Source organism: Cyrtonyx montezumae, unplaced genomic scaffold, assembly GCF_038088225.1.
Source record: "Cyrtonyx montezumae isolate F1298 unplaced genomic scaffold, pur_monq_1.0 scaffold_16, whole genome shotgun sequence".
Taxonomy (NCBI): domain Eukaryota; kingdom Metazoa; phylum Chordata; class Aves; order Galliformes; family Odontophoridae; genus Cyrtonyx; species Cyrtonyx montezumae.
Window position 1 is genome coordinate 4,629,069 of NW_027071892.1, and position 15,549 is coordinate 4,644,617.

Here is a 15,549-nt window from a genome sequence, read left to right on the forward strand (position 1 = left end):
TCAGCTAAACAAGGCCCTGGGCAGCACAGCACACAAAGCAGCCAGCATACGAGGGTCCTTCCAAGCTAAATTAGGCTCCAGTAATCTGGAACCTCCTGCCTTCCGTGGCACTTCCACCGACTGCTCTGGAAAGGGAGCCACACAAACAGCTTACCAGTGCAAAAGGTACGTGGTAGAGGGGGGGAGCAGGTCAACAAAAGAGAGAGGAGGGTGACCTGGACTGGGTTAGGAGAGGAGAATCTCATCTAAAAAGGGGTGAAGACCAGCTGCTAGCACAGAAACACAGGCTGGGCTGGCTGCCAGGAGCACAGGGCTCAGCTGAGCTGGAACCAGGGGAAGGGACGACTCAGCTGTAGGTGGATGAAGGTTGGGTTTCAGCAAATACCACAGGCCCCCAAAAGTCTGGGAATTCACAGCGTGGCCTGTACAGACATACCGTTTGTACACACACCACCATCCTGCGTGCACAGGTGCAGCACCACTCAACAAAAGGTCACAATTCCTCACTTTGCTCCGTTTATAGCTGCAGAGGTGCCTAAAAGCATCTGTTCTAACTTCCTATGAGATGCAGATAGCGAGGGTATTAGGAGGGCTCCTGCCTGCTCCTGTGCACTTCTGGAGGGGATTTGCTGGTGCCCACGCTTGCCCCTCGCCAGAGCATCACCCAAAAGAGTAACAAAGAAGGCAGTTAATACCTCTGTACCACCAGGCAACAAACCACCCAGTTTCACACTAACCCCTTCACTATTTTCAAGAGGTGTTTCCGGATACAGTCTCCATGCACTTCTTCAAATCAGTAGGCTTTGTTTCAAAGCTGATTGCGTTGACACAGACTTCATCTGAATGGTTACATACCCTCAAACAATCCCCATTTCTCAGTACTGCCCTAATCAGTATTTTCAAGAGATCACTGACAGCAGCAGGACAGGATCATACACAGTACAGCCATGCAAGGTCAGGCCAAGCGTCTGCCTCACTCCAGTATCTGGTTACCAGAGGATGCCTGGCAATCAGTACAGAGCACAGGATCACTTGACAGTCGTATCTCCCAGGACAGTCATTGCATGTGCTAAGAATAACTCAGGGACTTCTTGTGCCAGAGACGTCTGTGCATTTAACCATTCTCTGTTTTCATCTTTATGCCAATGCAATCTCTGATCGCAGACTTTTAGTACTCAGAACTGCCTGTGGCAAAGAGCAGAAACACATGCTGTGCGACAAGCTGTCCTCCTCCGTTTGTCTTTAAACCCGATACTTCCTGCGTTCACTTGATGCCTCAGAGTTCTTGGGCCAGATGAGTGAATGGCTTTTCCCTGTCCCACTTCTCCACTCCAATCCTGGCTGTACAGATCTGCTCCGTGCCCTTCTGACCATCCTCTCTGCACACACAGCAGGATACCCCACTGGGTAAGGAGAAAAGCACGGGGGCTGTGAGAAGTAGCTGGGGGGAGGCCATGTAAAGGTGATTAACAAGGCCAACCAAATCTCCATGGTGCACATACTCTGAGAAAGCAGACTTCAAAAGCTCCATGTGAAAGCAAGGCCACAGTGCCTGAGTTAAAGCACAACTCAACGTGTGAGGATGGGAAATCAGGGAAAACTGGGGAAAGAGGGAGAGCACACTAAACTCTGAAGTTGGTGTGTGATCAAGAAAAGCTGCTTAGTGAATTCCACTGTCCCAGAGGGTGGAGAGCCTCGTGCAGAGTCCAAGCATGCTCCTAGGGCTGACGGACATCTCGCACAGTCTGGGATCTGCGCGGCCGTTTCAAAGCCAGGCACTCCTTCCACTTCCCACAGACCACCGGAGCTGTTCCCAGAAACGCCTGCTGCTTCTCTTCTTCCAAAATTTCCATTTTTAACAGCATTTCCATTTAAAAATAAAGCTGCTGTTTTCCCTAAAACGTTCCAACTGACAAAAAAATAAGAACAAATAAATAAATAACGCCCTTCATCCAACCCTCCCACACAAACCCCCACTGGGAGCTTTCTCCAGCACAGCGCGCACGTGTTCTTGCAGACATTCCCAGCAGGTAACAGACACTGTCCCACTGCAGTCCCTTCGTTGTGTCCCACATTCAGCCCCCACCAAGCTTCTGGTGGGTCTCCGCTCTTTACACCCCCAGCACTGCAACAGCTGTGTGTGCAGTGCCGGATGTGCTGAGCCCCCAGAGAGCCTGCAGACCTGAAAGGTGTTTGCTGCGCAGCTCCTCTGGCTGAGGCTGGAAGCAGTCTTCTGAGCAGAAAGGCAGCAAAGCAGCCAGGGTCCTCATATGCTCTCCAGACAGCAGCCAGGAAGGCAGCAGGATTGCTGCTGGCCCAGCTAGCAGGGGGAAGGCAGGGAGTCCGAGAAGACGAGCAGCAGGGTTTCAGCCTCATTACTGCCAATAGCATCATCTAGCATGGATCAGACCCAACCAGTTACAAGGACTATCTCAAACACCAGGCGCAAGCCAGACCTTTAAAACAAGCCAGATAGAGGGGCTGAGGGCAGGCAGGGATGGGGAAGGCAGAGCAGGATCGTGACCCTGTTGCTGGAGGAAAGCTGTCAAGGGACCAGCACTACCCAGGCTTTGGCTGAGAGCTGCATTACATCCCACACTAAGAAACTCCATTGGAAATAAAGCAAGAGCATCAGCCCTGCCCTAGTGGGGATCTCTCCTGCTTTCCTCACCACTGAGCTCAGAGGAGAGGCCATGAGGCTTTGCAGAGCTGCTACCCAAGGGGCAGATTTACCCCAGTGAGCCACCTTGATGTGTTCCACCAGCACTAAACAAACCCTATCCAAACGTAAATTACTTCTTGTTGATCTGACATCCCCAGGAGGCTCAGAATTGCAGACAAGCTGAGCAACCTGAGACAGGAAGGGTAGGACCTGCCTATTCAGTGATGGCTCACCGTGGTATCAGCTTAGCTGAAACATCAAACCAGGTGTGAGCCTTTGTCACCTGCCTCCCAAAACACCTCTCCTCTAGATCAGCTTTCACACAGGCTCCAACAGAGCCGCACACCATCTCCTTCCCAGAAACATATGTTGTCACCATGCACTGACCCACTGGTAGCAATTATGAATGCCCTCAGGGGATCAGAAAACCAGGTGAATTCATCCTGAGACACCGTGGGGACAAGCAAACAACACAGTCTACAGAATGGGGACCAGGAAGCACTGTAATCATGGCACAAGTGCTACTACTGAGACACTGCAGCAAGACTCAGCAAGGCAGGCTGAATGCAGAAGCCACGGGGAAATTCTTTAACTTCTGTGGCTATACAAGCAACCAAGCCAGCACTGAGGGACCTCACTTTGAACCACTTAATGTAATTAGCTGAGAAATACCAGTGGAAACTTCCTGTCTTGGAAGGCATCAGGGAGACCCATAGACTGGAAGAATGAAGCTGCATTAGAAACAAAAAGAAGGAAAAAAAAAAAAGGTTTTGGATTTCATGTAAAGCCCTGTAGGCTGACAGCAGTATGCAAGAGGCACAAGGAATGCAAAGCCTCACCTGGGAACCAAGGATCCTGGACAAGGTCCAGCTACACAAAGCCAGAGGTTTTTAAACACAGGCCGTAAGAACATCTATCAGTGAGGTGCAAATGGATGTGAGTCAATCACACGACCACAAAAGCAGATCCGAGGTCCCCTGGAGCAACTCATTTCCTTGATTTTCAGAAGACATGGATCACAATGGAAACAAACTAAAAATGAGCTCCTATGGGCTTTCAAAGCAAGCTCTGCTAAGGAACTGAGGGGCATGCAGGCCTGGTGCCCTCATATGGAAGAGGTGAAAAACAGAGAGCTCCAAAAACTCTCCTGATTTCTGCTAGTGCCTGCTGGATCTGTAGCTGCACTTCTCCATAAACTGGTTAGAAGAAGACTCCAGCTGCAATCTGCAAACACTCCCACAGGCAGCAAGCTCTGATCTTCCAGGTCCTTCAGTTCTAGCAGACAAAAGGCAGAGGAGTCAGCACACAGAAGTAAACACTAAAATTCCAGCTCTGAAGACATCACAGCCACTTGCAGGAAAAGCAAGCCAACAGCAGCAGCAGTGTCCCCAGCCACTGGCACAGCCACCCCCACAGCTGCTGGGTGCAGGAAACAACACACATCACCCAGCAAAGAAATTGCTTTGCTCCAGCCCAGGTTCCCCTCCTCCTCCAAGTCGCCGCATGGCTCCATTTGTGGCAGCACAAGAAGGGAAGCAGCAGGAGCAGCTGGAGCCAGATGAGGGAATCGCTTCTCCAGGCAGCACGGTTTGAAGTGATCATGAAAACATGGCCCAAAACTCACACTTATAGCACTGTGGGAAGCTAGCAGTTATCACAAGGGGGAGGTGGTAGGTTCTGCATCTCCTGAGGCTTAAATTATTTTCTCAGTGCAGGTGCTGAGTGCGGCAGGAATGAAGTACTATTGTTTCACCAGAGGCAGAGTGAGTTTTTGCTGGAGTAGTTGGACAGGAAAACATCTCCACAGACTCCTCCAGAGCTGACAGCCAAGCCTCACACATGGAGAACTTCCACAGAAGGGCTTCCAAGCTTCCCCTGCTAACCTAAGGCCGGCAGCACCAGCAAAAGCAGCCAAGTACAGCAGACTGGGCAGAGGCACCGCCTTTCCCGTTCTCCTACACCATGTGTGTCCCAGGTGACAGAAGGACACTCACAGCACTGTGCAGTCAGTGCCCCAGAGCCCAGACACGGCCCACACAGTGAGTGACAGGCACCCAGCTCTACCCCTGACAACACAGAGCTATCCACAACCTACCCTGAAACCAGCAAGGGGAAGAGCGAGCACAAAACACAACCAACAAAGAGGAGAGAGCAGCAGGAAGCTTTCTGAAGCACTCTGGTGTCTTCATCCTGTTTGTGTTTCCCCATGAACACACCCTGCAGCTTTGCATAGGGAATCCTAGCCTGGCACAGCATGTGATAGCCATGTTCCTGCTGCCACATCCTCATGCCTTGCTCAGAGCATGCTGCTTATGGGTTGCACATGGGCATGGGCTGACAGCACAACCATCTAACAGCTCCAGCAACAGCACACCAGGCACCACAGCTGAGCAGCACCTCCCTCCCCTGGTGAATGACCACTGCCTGCTCCTCCAAACACAGCTGGCTTTTACTCAGATCCACCACCAGCCCTCACACAGCTGACACATCTCTGTATGCTTAGGCAGGATCTTGCTGCTGGTCCAGTGCCACACTGCGTGCAGCCAGACTGGATAACAGTGTAATCATATTAACAATCCAAGTATTAACAAATCCAATTATAAATAACCGACTGCCCACACTGGAAGTTTACGCACAGGAAAGACCATCTATACAAACCTTCCTCTTGCAGCCTTCCCAAAGGTGCCTAGCTGAGGCAGCAGAGCGCTGGGCTCCCCAGCAGCAGCACAGCAGGCTCCTGGGACTGTGTTCTTCAGCATCACTGGAGCTCACCGCTAACAAAGAAGCAAGAAAGAGTGAGCATAGAAACTGTTTTAGAACACAGCTCACTGCAAAAGCTCACTGGGGCTCCAGAAGGCACCGTACTGGCTTGCTTTAGTAGCACAAGGGATGTGCAGTGAGGGGCTGGCTCACCCACAGGTACCATGGGCACAGTCACTGCCTCAATTACACAGTCAGGTAAGGTTCAATAAAAGTTTTGTCAGAACAGCCATAATCCCAGATTAGAAAATAAAAGACAACAACAAAATCCTACCTACGGTATTTTAACAAAGGCATCCTTTTTTACTGAAATTCTGCATTTGTAACTTTGCTTTCCTAGCAGCTTGCACATTCATCACAAGTACTGCAGTTCGGGACACAAGGAAAGCTAAGAGCAAGGCACCAGGATGGGTTTCAAGGCAGAGAGACTGCTGGCTCTGGCTGCCTTTGGAATAGCTGCTGTCCATGCACTCAGTATTAAAAACAGCTAAGAATCTCTATTTCTTGCACTAAATAAAAGTATCTCACTGGCAAATGAGATCAAAACTGCCACAGATGACAACATTTCCTATGGAAAGTTACATAGATGCACTGTGAATGGCAATCTAAAAAAAAATTCTTAAGAGGAAATAACAAACCGTTGCTAGAAGACATTGTACATTCAGGAGGGATGGAAGCAGCAGCACCTGAGCCATTGGGCCGTTTCTTTACATGCTCCTTTGAAATGCAGTGCATCCTTACTCAGCATCATGCATTTGCTTTCTCCAACGTGACAGTTCTGTTCCCCTGAATGCAATTAAAAACTATGCCCACACGCAACAGCAACGCCCACAGCAACGAGGACTGCTCTTCTTACAAAAGGAGATGCTCCTGATGCCCCGATTTCTACTCTTGCTGGGGCTCGACAGCTGGCCATCCGTCTTCTCTTTCACTCTCTAATGGGAAAGCAGTTGTGGGAAGAGTTTTTCTTGCTCTGCAGGTGTGTGCTTGCGTAAATTCATGTGATGCTCCAATTCAGTGCAAAGAAAAACATCAACACTCTAACTTTGTTTCAGGAAGAAAAAAAAAAGTGAAATGTTTTTACAATCTAATGTCCTACCTGAGCCAACGGCACTTTGTGCCTCACTGCTCTCCCTGACCTTCCAGTCCCAAGGCAGCCAGTGAAAGGAAAGGCACACACACACCTTTTGGCAAAGCAATTCGGAGCCAGCTGCCTTCTGCAGCTCACTTTAAAGCACTGATCTTTCTGTTCAAGTGATGGAGAAACACATCTCCCATCTGCTGAATGCTGCGGGGCAATAACACCTGAAACACGGAAGCTGTATTCACCAATCCGAGCCCTTGAGATTTTACAAATCAAGCTGCTGTAAGCAGCAGACCTGCAGAACTGTAAAAGCAGCATCTTGTGCAGCTTTGGGATGATCTCATCCAGACTGTTCCTTCTGAAAGGAAAACCTTCCAAGCAGAGACTGCTGCTGCTGACCAGCAGAGCAAGGGGCTGCCTCGCAGCGAAGTGGAAACAGGAAGGGGAGGAGGCAGCTAGGTAGGCTACCCAGAAAAGGCATGATCAGGCATGCCTCCAGATCTCTTCTCCCCTGGGAAGACTTTTGCAACACACTTCTTAGAAGATCACTGAGAAGTTAAATTTCCTTTAAAAATCGCTGTTTTAGAGATGCTGATTACTAAGTCCCAGAACCTCTGGGAATGTGCCCTCAGGTTCTGCTCACATCTATACTGCAACAGGGGGGCAACATTTCTGCAGCAATTTCTGAAACAAGGGCTGCACCTACATAGTAGAAGAACAAGCCCAAAGGAAACCGTAGCACACGAAGCCTCATGTCAATTTGGCATTTACTGTCCCTACAGCAAACAGAGCACACAACCAATAAACTTGCACTACATAACATCTGGGGACTCAACAGCTAAGGTTGATATGAAGAATAAACTCTGCTTTCACCAAGCAGCAAGCTGCCACTATTTGTTATTCATAAGGATTTGGCCAGAGTTTGGGTGAAAAAAAAAAAACCCTCTTCTGCTGACTTGTTCTTTGTGGTATCACCTCAACACTTGTTCAAAAATAAAAAAAGGGAAAACCCACTTTCTCATTCCTACAGCAGCATGGATTGCTGCAAGTATCAGAGCATCATGGACATGATCTTAAGCAGGCTCCCACTAGCCCTGGTGAGCAGCCAAATGAGGAGGACCAAAAAGCCCCTGAAGTTCAGCTAGCAAGGACACAGCAATATGCAACCTCAACACAAACACGCTGTACTGAAAGCTACTGTCTTGCTTTCAGAGCTGCCCCAGCCCTTCCCAATGGCACTGCCTGCAACCAGAGGGAGAGCCCTGCCCTGCCCCCCCTGAGCTGAGTGAGGGGCTCTGTTTCTCCATGCAACTGGTGATCCACACACTGAATCTGTTCAGGGATCTTCAGGGACATGGGAACATGACCACAGGGAATGATACCTAATTGATCCACTCACTTACAAGGTGAAATCTTGCCTGTTGCCTCCCTCATCTCCAGGGTCTGACTGCTGTGGGAACACCTTTCCTAAATATTCTTCTGTCACTTGCATAGTGGGTGTTGACCTGAGAGAAGAGCTACTGGACACTAACAGACTGAGCAAACAAGTCCTAACATCCATTCTGTTCAATTGATTCAATCTGCTAGTTCCACTTTCCAGGAGCACTGAGACATTTTACCCATGAGCCAGACACAGTAATTGCCACTAAATCCAGGTTGCAGCTCCCACAACACAAGTTGTAGCTAGAGAGGATGCAACACAGCTCTGTGAGCTGGCAGGCAATGCACACATTCCATGGGTTACCTAAAACAACAAGTATATACCCAGCAGCAGGGAGGCAACCTTACGGTAACAGTGCCAGATCTGCACAGTTCCTGTCTGCTTCATTCCAACCAGATGATGACAAAGTTACACAAAGGGTCTGGCACCTCCTCAGCTGAAAAGAAACTAATCCTCATCTGAGCTCAGAGAAAAAAAAAGAAGAAATCCATCCTCAAGTTTTAAGTACTTCTACTGAAATGGGTCATACGACAGTGACAGGCAGGTGGTGCAGGCATTAAAAAGCATTGCGTTTGGGCACGAGGGTGGAACCTCTGCAAAGGGTGTACAGTTCCCACATGATGCCAAAGCGTCCATAGGTAACTGAGGAAGAAAGGTAAGAGATATGAGGATTATGGAAGACTGTTCTGCCAGGCAGAAGTTCTGGAGATGAAGACAGAGACGTGCTGTACCCCAGCCCGTCTCACACACAGGCAGCACGCTGGGTGCTCTGCCAGCCCTGTCACTGGGTGCACTGAATAGGAAAGGAAAACAGCCCAGGACTCTCGCTCATGTTGCCCATCTCAGACGTTCAGCACTAACTGGGCTATGTGCTCACACTGCAAAAAAGATCCAATACAGTGAATGGAATCAAATCTTTACTATTTATATCTAAGCATGTGGGCTCAGTGCCTGAAATAAACTGTCCTATCATGCTACACTCAGCAGACCCTGCCTGGCTCAGGGCAACATGCTGGGACTTGCTGGCTACTCTCCGGGGCTGGATTCCAGAGGAACAGGACTGATGATCCCAAAAGGAATTCCTATTCCTGCCTAGCGCTCACTCTCAGCTGCAGCACTTACAGTCCCCACTGCAGAAGTGAAATGTGCCACCGGCCAAACCCAGTGACAGAGGCTGTTCCCCTCCACAGGCTGTCACCCCAGGGACTGACCTGCCCCGGGAAGAGGTGCAGGCTGCACTCCGAGCCCTGCAGCCTGGCTGAGGCCCACCCTGCAAACAGCAAGGTGTTGCTCAGCCCTGGGCCACGGCTTTCCCCAGAACCTGAAAAGCCAGTTTGGAGGCAGATCTCCTCCGAGTGTATTGCTTAAAAAAAAATTAAAAAAAAAAAAAAGCTTCATGGGAAGTCCCAGAGCAGAACGAGTTTCGTGGGAGTTGCTTCTGCATGGGAACGCACTGAAGCGGGCACTGCTGACACACGGCCACGCGAGAGCCGCTCCTTCCAGGGGACTCGGGACCAGTGAGCTCAGGGACAGCAGCAGAGCTCATTCCCCTCTTCCCAGCCCAAACCAGGTCGCCCAAACCCGGCACAGGGATGGCAGAGCCCTCTTGGCCATGGAAGACCTCAGCAGCCATGAGGACCTGTGTGTAGAGCAGCAGGAGGGGGAGATTCTGTGAGAGGATAACTGTGACCTCACCAACAAGCAGACAAGCCTTCAGGCCCACGGGGCCTTTCCTGAAGTCCTTCCATCAGCACTCTAAGGAAGGAAGCACCAAAAAGCTCACCTCTTCTTTCCAACTACATCAACATACCTAACACAACTTATCAGCTCCTCTTGCAAACACTGCATCACAGAGATATGTTGCTTTCCAGCTCTTCTATTTCCACACACAGAGCCAAAACCCAATTCTCCTTCCCAGGGTCCGCTCCCTAGCTAGCCCCAGGTGGGCCCTTCTACCCCTGCATTTATTGTCTCTGTATCAGCATTACCACGGCAAAAACACGGTTTCCCTCCTCAGCCCATGCTTTGTTTCAATGCGTGTTCAGATCCCTTCCTCCAGCTTTTGCTGCCTCGTCCCTTCCCATTACGTGTTGCTTTTTTTCCTTTACTGCAGAATGCACAGCTTTCTTCCCAGAGGAAATCAGCAGCCAAGGGGACAAAAACAGGAAGAAAAGAACCAACTTCCTGCTTGTTGGAGACCCAGGCTGGAGACATCCCCAACCAACACTGCCACAAACCCAAGCTGCGACAGCAGGGGCAGCCAGCACCACAGGGAACGCTCCACTGGGCACTTCCTCTGTGCCGCTGCCACCACTCGAGCTACACGAAAGGAAAGCACAAGTCAGAAAGTGCTCGGGGGACCCTTTGGTGCACCATTACGAGGGCATGCTACAAGAGGGAAAGAGGGTGGGTGGCTTACTGAGAAGCCACCAAAGGGCTTGGCTCTGAGGGTGCAATCTTGCAAGAGCTTCAGCCAGCACCACGCTGTGATTCCCTCACCTCGCTGCAAAAAGTCAGCGTGGGACTGAATGCGGAGGAAAACCCTCACGTACAGAAGCCACGATCCCCGCTCAGCTCCCAAGGCAGCTGCCCAACGACCAGTGCCAGCGGGCAGGGCAGCAGCGGGTGGGAACACGGGGCTGGGAGGGATTTTCAGCATGGACACGGCTCAGCTGAAACGAGCTGTGAACAAGCTCTGCCGCCAGCAGCCAAACGCGCCGGGGTCACCAGGTCCCCCACACCACCGCCGCGGACCCTGTCACTCCCGATCCTAGAGGCTGAACGGGTCCCGCGCTGCTGCTCCTGCCCTCGGTCGGATGCCGAGAGCTGACGGGACCGGGCTTCCCCCGCCGCACCGGGACGAGCCGAGGCTCCGCAGCAGTCCGAGGCGGCCGCAGGGGCACAGCTGCACCCGAGGGCGCACCGGCGCCCGTCTGAGAGACCTCGGGCCGCGGGCTGAGGTCGAGGCGCCCGGCCCCAGCGCTCGGGACAACGATGGCAGCCGGCACCTGCGCGCGGCACCGCGGAGCCTTCTCCCGCCGGCGTTCCTCCGCGGGGCGGCCAACGCTCGGGGCGCGCGGAGCCCGGGGGCTGCCCGCGGGGCCAGGCCGGGCGGTGCCGCCAGCAGGGGGCTGCCGAGCCGCGGCGGAGGCGGCGGAGCCGCGGAGCGGGACGGAGCCCGCGACTCACGTGCGCGGCAGAGCCGGGGCAGCTCCCCTCGCCCGCCGCCCCCCTGCCCCCCTGCCCCCCTGCCCCGCACTCACCGGGAAGGCGGGGAAGCGTCTCGGCGAGCCGCCGGACTCGGGCCGCCCCAGTGCGGCTAAGGGGCCGCCGCCGCGGAGCACGGCCCGAGCAGGGCGCGGAGACTCCTCCCCCGTGCCAGGGGCCGGCCGGCCGGGCACGCCATTCACAGCCGCGGCATGCAAATGGCCGCTGGGCGCCGCGCCGGGCTCGGCTCCGCGCGCCCCGCCGAGGAGCTGCGAGCGCCCGGGGCCGCGGGGCGCATCCCGCCGCGCCGCCGCCTGACTCACGGCGCTGGAATGCGCCGCGCCGGGCGGAAGCGGCCCGTCCTCGGCCCCCGCCCGCGGCCCCCGGAGCGCGGAGGCCGTCCCCCTCCCGCTCCTCCGTCTCGCACCGCCGATCCCGGTCGCGGGTCGGGCCCGCGGGCTGCGGCTCGGAGCCCCTCCTGGAATCCGCCGGCGCAGAGCTCAGCCGCGCGGTGCCGTCAGAAAAGCTTGTCCCGTTACCTCCGAGCCTCCGGCCGCTCCGGAGCTGCTTTCCCGGAGCGTCCAGCTCCTGAGCAGCCGTGCCCGGGGGCTGTGCAGGTGACACCTGACGGGCGCTCGCAGAGCCCGACGCCAGGAGCTGGGCAGTTTGCGTTGCCGGCAGCGTGCTGGCCGAAGGGAGCGGCATTGCTCAGACCTCAGCCGGCCCTGGGGTCCCACCGCTACGCCTGGGAGCTCCGGAGGCTCTCCCAGCACAGGTGTATACTGCCGGCACCTGGCACCGGCTGTACTGCTCTCAGCCGCCTCGCTCTTTCTTGCCCCCTTCTGCCCCTCCGTTATTCCTGCTTTTCCCATTAAGTCCTTCACACCTTCTCCCGCAGCCATGTGATTAGTTTATCATCCCTTCCCTGAGCTGTTTCTTTCCACCCGGCCCAACCATTCTCCCTCCTGCATGGCAGGCTCCAGCTCATTGCTCAGCCTTTGTCCTGGGACTGCTGCTGACAATTCCACCATCTGGCGTCTGTGGAGCATTGCTCAGCACACATTGCTCACACCGAGGTTTGCTAGAGACAGACGCTCCCGTAAGGCCAGCAGCACGTCCATCTCCATCCAGTCCCAAAACAACAGCTCCATATGGTTTTTATATCAGAAATCACTGTTGGGAGCATACTTTGTTATACTGCCATCTCCATCACGCGAGGGTGATGGAGACGAGTGGGAGAGCTGCACGTGCTGGGAGCTCAGCAGTGCTATGCTCAGCAGCCCCCAGGGATACACGCTGACCGCTGATCAACCAGCACAGAGCAGCCCCGGCGAGCTTTTGACGAGGTGGAAACCAAACTGCATGCAGAACCCCAATTGTCCACAAAGCTTAACAGACCCAAATTATTTCCACATGTTTCTACGACATAAACAAGGAGAAGGAGCGCCCAGTAACATAAGAGAGATGAACTTGCAGGCCCCTCGGAAGGAACGCTTGGGAGGCAGAGCTGCTCTGACCCACCCCTGCTCTCAGCCTCCTGCCAACTGCGGCTGTGTTTTGCGAGGAAAACAAAGGTCTTGCAGTGAAACATGATTTCTCTCGCTCCCATACGACACCACTGCAGACAGCACTCCTCACACTACTCCAAGCTAAGGTGTTTCTCCTTCAGTACACTGTATCTTATAAGCCTAATAAGGAATGTAAGGAATGAGGTGACTTAAGGCCTGATTCTGCCAGCAACAGTCAGCCTGTGGTCATGACAGGAGGCATGTCTGTCAGATGTGTGGGCACAGAACAGGTCCCACAGGGTAGTGGTCACAGACAGTGCTCTCAAACATAAGGTTTGGGTGGTCCTGTGCCGGTCCAGGAGTTGATGAATGTACTTCCATCTCTGCTCACTGAGCATTGCTCCCCAGGGAGGCCTAAGAAGGTTCCCTTCCAAACCTGGTACAGGGTGGGGTGGGTTGGCCCCAAGATGCAGGGCTGCTCTCTATCCTTCTCCCGCAACTCTTAGAGTGGTTCCCTTTGCACTGAGATGGGATATGAGGTGTTTGCCTCCAGCAGTGTTTCACGCAGATGTCAATCAGAGACAATGCAAGCCCAAGGGTGATCATACCAACCCTGACCAGAAGAGCTTCCCAGATGCACTTCTCAGGACAAAAAACACCTCCTGTGTTTGCTGTTTGGGTCTTTGGTTTCCTTATCTCAAAGAAAAAGAGATCTCCTGAAAATAAAGAGGAGTATTTGGTCTTTTTCTGAAAAAGGAAATGCCCGACCTAGGTCTCAGCTAGCAAAGGGGAGATGATTAACTAACTCTGCGTCCAAAGGGCTGCCACGGGGAAGAATGTTTTCAGGAGGGATTGCAGGGAGTGCTTCTGTTTCAAATGGGGCTTCTGAGGACCAACTGAAGGACAGCCATCTTCTGGTGCTTGTTATGTCAACGTGAACATGTGATTACATGATTTCGCCTCATCCTTCTCTGCTGGAAACTAGCATTTCCTCCCTGCTGCTTAAAATCCATGAGAAACTGTGCTCCTGCCACAAGATGTGGTTGAGACCACTCAACAGCCACAGCTCTCTGTCTGGTAAATTGCAGAGCCACATAGCACTCGGAGCCAGCACAGCCCCTTCTCCATCACCCTTCCATATCCTGTGTGCACTGCCCAGCAGCTCCGCGAGGACAGCTGGGACACATCAGGAGCATGTAGGTCTATTTTTATCTGTATCACTTGCTATCTAGACAGATGGTTTGATTTTGACCTGCATTATTCAGTGTTTGGGCCAAAAAAAGTATCCCAGTATACGGCAAGCACAGCTGAGAGCACTGGGTTGCAGCCTTCAAGGGGAAAACAAGGCTCCCCTGGCCCTCTGGAAGCACACCAGCTTCACAGTGCCTCCTGTGCTGACACGAAGCAGCAGCACAGCCCTGGCAGCTGGCCTAGCACAGAGGGAAGAGGTCCAGAACAGCCTAGGTTTTCTCACGGGGAGGATTAATAACACAGAAACCCAAGCGAAGTCCCGTGGACTTTCAAGCACAGGTGGCCTGGTCAGGAGCCAGAGAGGGAACTACCAGGAGCTCGACGATGGGGATTCCCCTTGGGGAACGCTTTGCCATGGTGGCTCCAAGGTTACCTGCAGCCTCTTGTCAGGGAACAGAGGGGGTTCCTGGGCACACTCATCAGTTCGGGTTTTCAACTCGAGCCAGGAAGGGTTCTGTGCTCTTATACCCCATGCACTGGGAAAATCCCATGGCCTACAAAAGCAGGACTAGTACTGTGGGATCTGCTCACCAGAGCTGCTACAGAAATTGTCCCCTGCTCATCCTTGCTACAGGTGTATGCAGCTGGCACTGTTTTCTGCCACAGCCTCATGCTGGAAGCACACTCAGCCTTTCCTCCTTCACCATAACTAAGGGTTTAGCAGGTGGTTGGACTAGAGGTGAGAACATAATTTAGGCGCTGGTGATGTGATGGCCAGGGCAAGCTAGGCACTAAAAGGCTGAAGAGAAGATATTAATGGGTGATGGCCGACCCAAGTGCCTGCAGCACCCTCCTGCCCCAGTACAGGCAGATGTGCAACAGTGGGGGCTCTGACAAGAAAACAATAATACTGTCACTCTTCAGAATGCAAAATAATTTAATTTTTCCTTAAAAAAAAAATAAATAAAAGGCTACTAACACATAGCTGTGTCACAACTCAAATTTCTTACAATCCACTCAATTTACATTAAGTTCAAAAAACGAATGTCGGGCTGAAAGGCTTTTGGAGCCTCTGTCACCCTCAGGCACAAGCAAACATTGCCAACACCATTATCTTTGATCACGATGTGGCAAGGAGGGGCACGGAAGTGGATCCAGCTTGGCAATTTCATGCAGCTCACAGAGCAATGGGTGTGCTCGGGGCTGAGCTAGGGGCAGTCCTGCAGGGCTGCACATAGCAGGGACTGGAGCTGAGCCAGGCATTAAGGCCCAGAGAGCAGCCCGCAAAATAAAGCCAAGCCCCATTGTCCCAGACCAGGACAACTAATTCACATCTGAGGCACGTTCAGTGTGTCCGTGTGGGATGTGGGGACCAAAACCAGAGTTCTCCCTGAAGACAAAGTGAGTGAGGAGGCAAAACATTGAGAATGAGGGAAGCTGGTGGTCTCCCTGACCACATGCAGCCACAGAGGCTGCTGCCCGGCAGGAGCATGAGGAAATCACATCAAAACTCAACCCAGGCATTTCCTGCCCCAATTAATTGCAATTGATGATTCCTAGTTCTGGCTGAAGGAAATGTGTGTGTTTTCAGTGGTAGAAGGAGGTGGAGGAGTGGAAATAACAAACCTATGATTTCAGTGCCAGCCCTTACAGAAATATTTATTTTGAACTACATTTCACCCAGAAAAGCCATTCA

The 15,549-nt window shown here is 52.8% G+C and overlaps 1 protein-coding gene across 2 annotated transcripts in view; it reads right to left on the reverse strand.

Annotated features, from left to right (window-relative positions):
- Window positions 1–11,343, reverse strand: part of RHBDF1 (rhomboid 5 homolog 1) — a 31,982-nt gene extending 20,639 nt beyond the window's left edge. For both annotated transcript variants that reach the window (XM_065732345.1, XM_065732343.1), the window contains exon 1: window positions 11,211–11,343. The gene's annotated coding sequence lies outside the window, so the exon portion shown is untranslated. The remainder of the gene's footprint in view (window positions 1–11,210) is intronic.
- Window positions 11,344–15,549: the final 4,206 nt, after the last annotated feature.